Below are 12581 nucleotides of genomic sequence, written 5' to 3' on the forward strand. Positions count from 1 at the left end.
TTCCCTGAGCGAGGTCGTAAACGTGACGAAAGTGCTCGAAAACGTTACACGGCCACGCAAAAAAGCTTTATTATACGCAAATATACCCATGTTCTCCGGCAGATGCGAGTAGCCAGTGCCTGAGCAATCGGCGGCAGCCATCTTTTATTCCTTCCGGAATGGGTCAGCGTGCGGCTATTCATAACAAAATTCAGTTTTGTTCGGCATATTAATACATCTTTAACGCATACACGTTCTTTTGACGCGGCAAGTATTCGCGGTTTTGTGACATCGTGTGACAGGCAGCTGAAGTGCGTGCAGCCCGAAAGCTTTTGACCAATAGCCGAAGGCTAATGGCGAAAAGGCGTCGAATTAGAAATAACTACTTTTCTTTTGTTTAGTCCAATCATACATAATCAGAGTGTACACGTAGTATCAGATGGGGAGCTACAGCAGCTTGCGTGACGTCGCTTGACTGACAGACGAAGTGTGGGTGGCCCGAAAATGTTGTAGACCAATCGCGGAGGGCTTGTTGCAGAATTGGAATTAAGTTTGGAATAGCTTTAGGTTATAGCGCCCTAGATAACACAGCAGTACAAAACACCGAGACTATCGCAATCTAGCACACACCACACATCTCTCAACCTACTAAACCCGCAGAGCAACACGTATGAGCGTACACAACCATAACAAAGCCGCTATTGTGGCCCATGAACATGGCCGTTACAGCGAAAAAAAAGGAAGAAAGAAGATACACGTGACTGTCCTACACTTTTGTTCTAGCGCGAGGAGGGGGAAGGGCTCTACTCAGTTTTTTCCATCCTATATGCCTGCCATCGATACTGGGCTCATGCTATTTTTAGATATAATAATCATTATTTTCATAAAGAGGCAGGTGATCACGCCTTTCTGTTATGTTTCCATTGTGAACCATGACCAATCACCCCCTCGTGGGTACGTACCAAAAGCGGAAGGAAGAAGAAGATCCCGCGTGGTGGTCGGCTGGCGGCCAGCACGTAGAATGACTTGAATCCGGTGCCTAGACCAGTGAGTTCACTCCAACCTATTTCACAATGTCTTGTAACTACGAAGCGGCCTCATTTACACCTTCTGTCATGTCCATGCTGAATCCCAGCAACTACAAGGAGCGGCATAAGGCTTCAGTGTGGTAGGCATAGCCTATGCGTACATGTACGTTTTCTTGTGGTCTGTGGCATATGTTTTATGGTTATCCACTTGAAAAAAATTGTAGAAATGTACAGAAAGAAACCGTTGACTGTTTCTAATGTCATACATTACAACTAAGTACTCAAAACAAAATATTTCGGGATAGAAACCAATTTTCTGCGAAAAAGAAACGCCAAAAAGATTTGCGTGAAATTGGCGCCGCGGTTCTGAAAGCATCGAATGGGGTCCCAGCTATGTCCTACGTTAACTTGCAATTTCCAAACACTAGTCACATGATCATAAACGCACATTATATTTTGAATGAAACGATAGGGATATTGTGTCGGAAAATATTTTATTCTGCTAAAGCACTCTTTTCTGGCATCTTTTCATAACACATTGCCAGGACTCTTTCTTGATCTTTATTTCCCTCGTTTCTCCATTCAGAATCATCGAATGTAGAGTGTTCACTGGCTCATGTTAACTGGCTCATGCAGTGTTAATGGCAGTGTTAACTGGCTCATGCTCAATACTCCTATAGTCACGCCGGCATGCGTCTAACTTATAGCATAGCTTCCACAGATTTCTTGTGTGAGGTTTAGCATTTAGGATACTGGAGCTGGTATTCACCAAAAGACTTCTTGCGCTAAAACTGCAAGTAAGATAGGATGCCAACCAATGTTAATTTTAGACAACTTTGGCGAAAGCTGCCGGCCTATGGAGAAAGCGCACTTAGGAAAGAAAAGTATTGCGCATTCGTTCACTGCTGCTCTCACCAGCACTTTTTTTCAACGAGTGATTTTATGCACGCAATTAAGGGTGCGAAAATTTAAGCACTCTAACCACTTAAAATTAGACAAACTAAGTATTTGGCCATGTGCTTGTGTGATTGAAAAAGCAGAATACCTTTTGAGACAGCCCCGTTTGTCAATTTTCACTTTCCGTGTTTAGTCCTACTGTAATGTCATGAGAAGAACGAGACTAACTCTCGGTAAGGACGCGTCACTAGCTTATTATATATGGGTAAATTTCTATACCAGTTCGATTTCCTACGTTTGTACCTGCAGCCCCAAAATATATGCGGTATATGGTGTGGGTGCAACGACAAGACCAGCCACGTTGACACGCCAGTATAACGCTACATCTACGAAGCCGAATCGGAACGGTACAGCCACAACCCTGACGATACATTCCTGACGATACTGCGTTCTGATGTCACGCTTCAACTCAGGAGTGAAATTACCAGGCAGCATTGGCCGTACCCACATCAGAGCAGAATCAAAAGGCATCGCCTTACCGATTTCGGCACAGTCTTATGTAAGGAATGGACGACTCAAACGGCTCAATCTATTAAACAGCCCCAAAATGCCGCGTTGATTACGGCTGATGCGTTGCACTGATGCGTTCAAATTCTTGAATCAACCAAGGAATCACTCAGCGATTGTTCAGTGAAGTTTTGACGACAACCTCTAAAAAATTCCCGGTTGAGTTATGATCTGGTTGCAGTTAACACAGTGCCATATATACAATAACTTTTTGAACTTTAAGAAACGCGTTTTGTCGCACGTTGAGGTGATAGCTGTTCAACGACATTAAATAATCTTGAGCAGTCTGTTCTATTAAGGCTGTCTAATAAAAAAAAATGGCAATGCCAAAGCTTAAGTCAACTTTGAATTAGTATGATCATTAATTTGTTTTCTAAGAATTGTGATTGGCCAGACGCTTTCTCTGATGAAAACTTTAGGAGTAAATATCGGCTGCAGCTTGTCATGAACAACTATATTGAGTGCATGTTGTACGAACACGAGTCCCGTTTTTCAGCGCAGTTCACTGTGACGCTCGAAGGACATACCTAATACCAGTTACCAATCTGTTCACCCAGCTGTCTACTCCACCAAGCTAGCCAGGCAGCGTACGAAGCCGACCCCAGACGACGAAGCCCTTGCTGTGGCCAACTGGAGCGTGCAGTGGCTCGTGATCGGCGTACCTATCTGAGCTGTGCGTCGGTAATCTGCAATAACATTGTTATATGCTGCCTTTATTTAATAGGCGCCATTGCGTGCCGGTCTCTTGCGCTGAGAGAGCTTGCGCAAAACTTACTCGGTGACCTGTCCTCACCTGGATGGGCGCCATCGGCAATAGTAACGTCCATTTATGGGCTACAACCCTAACTTCCTTGTTTGAATGTACATAAAAATGAGCACTGTTGGTGCTGCTAAACCATTTACTCAATCTGAATTAACATTGGTGCCTTTTTAGAAAGTGTTCAGTTGTAATGAATTTTGGGAGTACGTACATCTGTTTCCGGTTTCTTGCACATTACGTTAAATGTTGAAGTATATAGGGTGCCCCAACTATCATGCACCACGATTTAAAAATGTGCAAATGCCATTCCGATGGACAGAACCAAGGTAATGTTGTTTGTCGTCTCTTGTAGATACTGAGATCTTCTTGTGCATTCCGCCTAATTCAATAATTAGTCTTAATTGATTGGTCAGCTTCAGAAACATTATGATCTGATAAAAAGTGTCAATGAGCAAATTGTGGAGCAACATATAGCTTTCATTTGCTCAGCACGTGCTACATGAAAGTGTTTCTCCGCGCTTGAAAGAAGCCCATGAATACACGCAAAGTGCCTCGAGCGGCCAGTCGCGCGGCAATTTTACTTGTATTCGCGGGCTTCGTTCACGCTCCGAAAAACACTTTTATATAGCACGTACTGAGCAACAGAAAGCTGCAAGCTTGACGAATTGTATTGCTCGGGAAGTCTGCATTATCGTGATGCTAGGCATACAGCAATAAAACTTGGTCACGTGCTACCACAGCACGCTATCGAGCAACTTTACGAAACAAAAAGTATATAGCTGGCTGTAGGTTTCCGCAGTGCAACCTCAATACATAATTGCATCATGCACTTGCCATATCTTTTTGTGCAACACAACTTACGGCTGATCTATACGTGTGTTATGTTTTGTGATAGACTCGTCTTCCTTATTTTACAGAAGTGCCATGTCGCTCCTGCTAGTTATCGGCATGATCTGTGAGTATATTACCATTTAAGTGCACTTTGCTTTCAAGATACAAGTGTTTAGGGGTGCACTGCTGTACAAATGGAATAACCAACGTTAATAATGACCGGTACAATAAATACAATAGGATGACAAGAAAACTTCCGGTATATATGCCTGATACCGTGTGTTTTTATACAACAGCTTCAACGTTCTGTGAATTCTGATAATTTTTTTCAGCGTAGGCCAGATGGGCCACGCAGGTGCACGTTATTAGCTATGACCACACGCCGGAACCTCAGCTGCCGAGAGGAGAGCGATGCATGAATAATGGTGTGCACACTTTGATTTCCAAGTTAAAGATTACTAAGTTAGCTCGTTCAACCAGAACTGCAAGGTTTGTACGCCGAATAGTGCAGTCTTTTAATCTAGCCGCAAAAATAGTTAAAACGGGCCCTGAAATATTAGCGAAGTTGTGAAAAGCATTTCACAGCGAAGGGTGGTTTAGCAACAAAAAATATTTAAATGCGTTCAGTAGAAGCGTAGTTTTGGGCAAACAGAGATCGCCCTTCATCCCGCCCGTGACGCTGCCGTTCTTTCTTTAACACCTCGCCCTGCGGAAGTATGCCAGAACAATGTTGTGTGCATAACGCTGCTGCTATAGAACGTCACAGTGCCAAAATTTAAATTCGACTTTCGATGTTCATGTAAGTGTGACTACTTTCAGTTTTTGTGCCTTCAATAGGTGAAGTTGCCACAGCGTTTATGTGCTGTAACAGGTCTAGCTCTGGCGTTTAACGACTCCAGGGAGGCTACGCTGCACGCGTTTAAGAAAGCTGAGTGGGATTTTCACCATGGCTGACGCGTACTGTGCCGCGCCAGAGGTCATGCAGGCTCGGTCATGTGGCTAACATAACAATGTACCCCGCTTTGTGACGGCGGCTAAAGGGCTTGACTGCTGACCTGGACTCGAGCCGTATGGCGACACACCACTGCGGGGAGCAACGTTGAAAAAAATATATTAAATTATGGGGTTTTACGTGCCAATACCACGATGTGATTATGACGACGCCGTAGTGGGGGACTCCGGAAATTTCTACCACCTGGGTTTCTTTAACGTGCACCTAAATCTAAGTACACGGATGTTTTCGCATTTCGCTCCCATTGAAATGCGGCCTCCATGACCGGGATTCGATGCCGCGACCTCGTGCTTAGCAGCCGAACACCATAGCCACTAGGCAACCACGACGGGTAAAGCTAAACAAGTACACGTGTCAATATAGATTGGTTTATGTACGGTTCTCGAGTAGTATCTTTAGCCTTTGTCTTAAGGGAACAACACATAAATAACGAACAATGACCACTTACATCTGATGTTATTGTTCCACATTAGAACTACACTGACTTAGAGGTTTGTTATCAGTAGGTCAGGGCAGAAGACAGAAGATGATGTAACACGTGCAGCTCTGGTAATAACATTCATGGATCCAGCACAGTTGAGTATGTTCCTAAAATTGGTGATGCTGGCATGGTTATTCACGATATTGAAATTAATATCTCCACCACAAGCAAGTGAAAAATTATTAGACGATACGTTATACAAGAATCGGTCAAAACAGGTTAGAAAGCGCAAAATAGGGCCATCTGAGGGCTGTTAGACAAAATATATTATGTCTTAATTCTGTCTGGGCGTCAAAACCTCATAGTCATTACATGTGATACAGAAATGTGATACTATGTTACTATGTTACACTTCCTTAGCTCACCTACATGAACAGCAACGCCACCACCACGCCTACTTGAACGGTTAAGGAAAAAGGTATCATATCCAGCAAAATTTAGCCGGCAACTTGTACGGTCATACCAAGTCTCAGTCATCATGAGGACTTGAAACTTGAATTGAAAATCATTTTGTAAGTACTCTATGACGTCATGCTTATTCTATGCAGAGCCAATATTTTGATGCAACAGCGTTGAAAGCAATTTGTTTTGAATTTTTTTGTTGCAATTAAGTTAATATCGTTGGCGACGTGTCCGCACATTTATCCAATAGCCGTACGAGGTCGACATGGCGTGATCGTGGGCAGTTTCGATGGCGGGATTAAATGGAGGCGTAGGAAAGCATTGCGGATCTTTACAGTGATATCGTGCGCGCCTCGTCGCATAAAGGGGGGTAATGTTTGGTTCAGTTCTTCCAGAAAACATAGCCTCGTGTCTAGTACTATTTGGTTACCATGCTGAAAAAGTGTTGCAAGCTCCTTTTGAAAGTATGTTGAGGCAGCGATGGATCTCTTTTATAATTCAAAAGCTACTCTCCTGGCGAGGCAGCTTACAGTCATAATGTCATAATGGTGGCCTTTGCAATAAGCGCTTACGCCCCGAGCTTTTGAGTTTAGTAAGACATAATGGCACATATGCGCTTGTGGAAATATTGGCGGCGCCTTAGCCCAGCTAACCATGGATATGCAAAGCGTATGCAAAGTACCAAGCGTAGTAATACCTTACTTGTAGAGCTTGCAAAACTATGCGTCAATTCATACCGTTATTCAACTCGTACACCTCAAGTATGGAAGGTTCCGCGCTCTAGAACTAACTACGGTTGTCAAATGCTGTGCAATAACTTTCGAAGATTACTGAATTGATATGATAGAACAGGCCGCAATTTACAGCATTTATCGCTGTAAGAATTTAAAACTCTATTGCTTTCACCTTTTATAGCGCGTTTGTGAGTATTTAAAAATGTATGCTATGTTCTTTTTTGTCTATGTTACCAAGTGCATATCATTCAATTATTTCAATGTCACAGTGTGCTTTGCTTGTTATTACTTGTGGAAATGTTTCTTTGTTTTTCATATATTGTATAAATGCAATGTTTTATCACCACTACATAAATATAATATATATGACACGTGCTTGATGTGTTACCCCATGCAGCCATATAGTACCCAAGGGGGTCAGGTTACCTCAAGCCGCGTCTGTGCGGCATTTTTCCCTCACCCACCTCCATTTAGCACTCCTCCATGCATATGTGTGTGTGTCAATAAAAATCAATAAATCAAATCTAATCAAAGTATTAAAACCACCCAACACATCACTTTAAGGATAATCAGCTACAGCTTGAAAAGATATTTAGGTTGGGCAAGTTCTCGAAAGGGTCAAGGAAAGTTTCTCTACTGCGTAGACAAAGCAGAGCATAGGTTAATCAATGTTAGTAAACTTCGTGAGTAATTGGGAACAAGAACCGTGCTCACCCTAGCACGGTTTCCCTCGCACATACAGCATATACAGCATACAGCGTGCGGCAACAATGTTAAACCCCTGGAGTTTATGCGTAACATCACGACGACACCGACGCTGACAGCAGAAATGTACCTGGTGCCGGAAGCGCTCTTACAGCATACGTGACACGTCGTTGCATAGAAAACTTGTTACAATGCAGTTCCATCGAGCAGGAATCCCGTCTGCGGCCATTAAGCTTTGCGTCGACAGCTACTCTTCCCGCATTCTTTGCAGTTGGAGCCTGGCTGTTCATCCGTGCGCCACAGTGGCTACTTCTCCTCTTGGGATTCGGACCGACCGGAGTGAAGCCGAGAAGTCTGGCATCCAGGTGGCAGTCCCTCCTGCGGGGCCGCATCCCGAAAAACGGCTACTTCTCTCGACTGCAACACTGGGCAATGACTGGCCTACCTATCTGGCTGAAGATATCCCTTGGTTACATTGGAGTCCAATGGAGCCTATGGATGGCAACATAGGACTGCGCCATACTCTTTCTAAGTCACCTGAGCATACAGCTGGGGCGTAGAAAAATGCTAGATGTCGCAGCAGTGGATGGCCTAGAGACCGCGAAGTTTTGAAAGGCAATATAAATTTAACGTCTGTAGAAATACGCGATAACCGGAGTAAGAACCGGTGTTTGTTAGCAATTTAGTTTGAGATGACCGATAAATAGAAGACGACTCGTAGCCAGTGGGCTGGTAGTCTAAACAATGAGCGGATGATTTGGCAAAGCATGAGTAATGTCCAAGTACAGTCGGCAACCTACGCGCAAAATTTATTGACCTTGTGATGCGTATGAGAGAACCTGCAATTGTGGTGATGATAATATGGTTGTGGTAGTGTTTCATTAGCAACAGGTCTGCGAATACCACGCCAAAAGAAAACTTCCTCATAGCCACAATAATGTGATCTGTACTTCAGAAGTTGTCCCTCTTGGCGCGAGTGGAAGTTTTTTACTATACATTGTACGAGTACGCCGTAAACGTGGGAGCTTAGTTACTTTCTGTTGGTTTCACACGATGTATGTCCTAAGCCTAGCCGACTGGGCTCTCACGACAGTCTTGGATTGATGTTCTTGAAGTATTTCGTCGCCTAAAGGAAAACAAACTAGCAGTAAAAATAATGGTAGCTGGCGCAACGATGTCTTCGACGACGACAAAAATGGCCACCATAAGTGCGCGAGGGCTTGCCCTATCGTGGAGCTGGAATGTAATCCTGACAGGCAAGTATAAAAGATGCCTGAGGAAAATTGATATCTTTTTTTTGAAAGGTACTTTTACTGACGTGGCAAATCTGACGGTACTCTTTCTGCACCACGTGTGCAAAAATAAACACAACTTGAACCCATCGCAGCTGGCCATATGAAATAGCCCTCAGATATACGCTTTTTTTCGTTGATAGCCATGCGACACATTTTATTGATTCCAGGCTGTATATTTTACAGAGCCGGTTATACTGCGAAATCTGTTTTGTTCGTATGCCAATAACTTTTGGCGCTTCCTCCAGCATGGATTTTCTCCCCGGATACAGCCGCAAAGGACACCTTACAGGCACAGATCTTTACGATAAGTTCCCAGGCTTTTCAGAGGCTACATGCCAGACCTAGGTTATGAAAGGTGGGAAGGCCAACCCAATTCGGAGAAAATAGACGTTGCAGTTGACTTAAAGTTGGTTTGTGTGTTGTTCCTCAGTGCAACTACTCAACGTACGCTGGGGGATGATTGAAAAAATCAGGTCTTGCAAGCAGTAAATAAGTTCCGGGAGATGTAGCCTAAAACTAAGAGGACACGGATATATAGGCCTCCGTCAATACAGATATGTAGTGAATAAAAATTGAATATTCATTAGTGTAGAGAAAATATGTAGGACACAATAGTTCTGCAGAAACGCGCAAAGTGGAGAGAAGTAATTAAGGGAAAATGAGAGATCCACCCAATCGTAGCAACTGCTACAAAGGAAACCTATATGGGTTCCTCGAAAGGAAAGCCTCGCACTTGAACAAAAATGCGTGCTGGTCTCCGGGACTCGAACCCGGGACCACCGCCTTCGTAGCACTTGCTACGATTGGGCTGATGTCTCATTTTCCCTTAAGAACATAAGTCTTCGAAGAGAGAATAAACTTTGCTATAAAATTCTTGCCATAATCATGAAACGAAGCCAACTCCGACAGGACACAACTGACGATGGCTGACGACTTCGATGAGATTAGTATTGAACCAATGTAGCGACACATCATATCACTTATTAAATTTTTATTTAAAGTCTGTAATGATCATTCTAAGATTTCCATTCCTTCGTCTATATATGACATACACTGACTCAGGGATCGACCCACTTTGCTTTGACATTCGGGTCGGCTATTACCATGACGGCATGATGATTACTGCATCAAAGCGATGCAGTGACGCTGATAATATGATGACGTTATGACGCAATGCTGATGGTATGACGATGGTATGGCGCGACGACAACTGTCTGTGTGACGATGACGCTATGAGGTGAATCGGATGATTGAGCTGGATTGACCATGATGCAATGGCCACGACGGCATCACCACGATGGTATGACAACGAATGCATGACTGTGACTATGACTACGCCATGACTACAAGGCAATAATTTCTCAATACTTTTGTAATGTTTGAAATCGAACCAGATGAAATTACATCCATTATTCTCAGCTTACCAGGCAATAAATCTGCCGTACTGGACGGAATTTACCCACGTATACTTAAGGAAAACACTGATCTCTTGGTACCCATCTTATGCAAGCTTTTTATTCATTCATTAAAATGTGCAAAGTACCCCTCTGCACTAAGGATTGCCAGAGTTGTCCCGGTATACAAAGATGGAGACCGATTCAACCAGTCAAACTACATATTCATTTCTGTCCTAAGTGTTATTAATAATTTACGAAAAGATTCTATCCCAGAATATTTGCAAATTCCTAGAAAAATATAACTTACTCTGTCAACAGCAACATGGATTTCGATAACATCATTCAACGGCGTCTGCAGTCCTAAGCCTGATTCAATCAATTAATACAGCACTACATGAAAACAAACTGGCCGCCGTTGTATTTGTTGATTTAAAGAAACCGTTTGACACCGTGGATCATGTTATTATGCTCAACAAATTAAACCATTATGGATTTCGTGGTGAAGTCTACAGCTTACTTTCCAGTTACATCGAAAACCGTCAACAAGCTGTAGTTACCAATAGCATCATATCATCACTTCAATATTTACAGACCGGGGTTCCTCAAGGGTCCGTTTTAGGGCCCATGTTATTTTAGTTATACTTGAATGATCTGCCGAAGGTCCTAAGTTGCTCTGATATTTTAATGTATGCTGATGACACCGCGATCATAGTAACAGCTGACAACCATGAGGATCTAGAAGCGACGACAAACGCTGAATTGAAAAAAATTACAAGCTGGTTTTTCAGCGACAAACTGGCGATTAATTCAAGCAAAACCAAATACTATATGGTATTTAGCTCACGAGCAAAAGTCGTTGACAGCTTCCAAATTAACATTTTCATTAACGACCACTTACTCGAACGAACACACTCATTTAAGTATCTTGGTGTCATTGTAGACGAACATCTTCACTGGAAAAATCAGATTAGCGCCGTCTGTTCGAAGTTGGCTTCTGCCTGCTATGCCTTATTACAGGCCCGCGATTGCTTTAACACACATACAATGCGTACCCTTTATTTTGCCCTTATTAACAGTCATTTAACATACTCTGTAGAGTCATGGGGCTTGACCTACAGCACTTAACTTGATCCTATCCGGTGACTACAAAAACGGGCTATCCGAATTATTACACAAAGCAAGTATACTGAACCAAGTAAACCAATTTTCCAGTTATTAACTATCCTTCGTTCTGACTTTTTGCGGTCTCACACCGGCAAAACCTCACACATAGTAACTTTAATCTGCCACCATAATAATAACATCTACAGTGAAAGATTGGTGCCGTTTTCAGGAGCCAAGGTTTAGAATGCTTTAACCCCAGAAATAAAACAGTCCAACGAAACAAATAAAGCATTAAGAACATACTTTATAAGCCGTATTTGATCTATGTGACTGTTGTTCGTGGTTTGTGTTTGTTGCACCGTGTTGTTCATTACAGATCTTTATTCACCCTGCTGTAAAATATATTTTATTTTATTTTCGCCTCATTGTACGCTGTACTTTGGCATTTCACAGTGATTTTGGGCTTTTCATTTTACACAAGTGCTATGTCATTGCCATCGTGTATTTTTGTTTCTGAACCCCACACTAGCCTCGGGCTCTGGGTTCAGTCATTGTTTTGATAATCTGTATGGCAAGAGTAACAATAAAATGAAATGAATGAAATGAAATAATGACGATGGCGTGACAAGGGACGGTATAATCACTATTCAATGACGACAGCATGATTACGATCGAATGAGGATGAAATGAATTCTTCGGAAAGACGAAGGTGGTATGAGAATAAGATAACTTGTCTGAAAAGATGGCAATAACCCGGAAACAGCGTAACCATGACCGTCTGATGCTAATGATGTGACGAAACCTAGCTGCGAGTCAGATGACGAAGCTGGAATGACGACGATATTACCACCACGACGGTAGCACTGGGCGATGGCGATGAAGTCCAGGTATCAAATTTGGGGGAGGTTGTATTGGTTAATACAAAGAACAGAAGGAAAAATAAATCAGGACTCGCAAATGTTAACACAAGGTGGAGCGTTACGTACCCTTCGATATTTTAATATGCAAGTCTGACTATACATTATTGCACACAATTTTGTTTATTGATGGTCAGAATTCTTTCATATTCTCGTTCACATATTCTCTTGTGTTGTCACACTACCACTAAGTTCGTCGCCAACAGCGCACAGTGGTCTTGTGAAATTGTCAGGTAACCATCATAATCATATTCCAACCTATAGCCTGCGACTGGGTTCATATTGCCCACGTGGAGCTGCGCAATTAGTGGTATTCGAGTAAGAACGACAGCATGAATTGATCTCTGTGATACTACAAGTTCGTACTGCACAAGCGCTTAGAGAGAAAAAAAGAAACGATTTGGAGGGAGAGTACGGCTCTTGTATTTCGCAATAGGAATACCTTTAAAAAGGGACTAGCGCCAGATACAAG

General features: G+C 42.8%; 1 long non-coding RNA gene across 1 annotated transcript; it reads left to right on the forward strand.

Moving 5' to 3' along the window:
• The first annotated feature begins 920 nt into the window (after nucleotides 1-920).
• Nucleotides 921-8443, forward strand: LOC135909791 (uncharacterized). The gene is made up of 4 exons (XR_010566800.1): nucleotides 921-1026; nucleotides 3029-3144; nucleotides 4149-4186; nucleotides 7668-8443. It is a non-coding gene; the product is annotated as an uncharacterized lncRNA (long non-coding RNA).
• The last annotated feature ends 4138 nt before the right edge of the window (nucleotides 8444-12581 follow it).

This window comes from Dermacentor albipictus, chromosome 4 (genome assembly GCF_038994185.2).
Source record: "Dermacentor albipictus isolate Rhodes 1998 colony chromosome 4, USDA_Dalb.pri_finalv2, whole genome shotgun sequence".
Lineage (NCBI taxonomy): Eukaryota > Metazoa > Arthropoda > Arachnida > Ixodida > Ixodidae > Dermacentor > Dermacentor albipictus.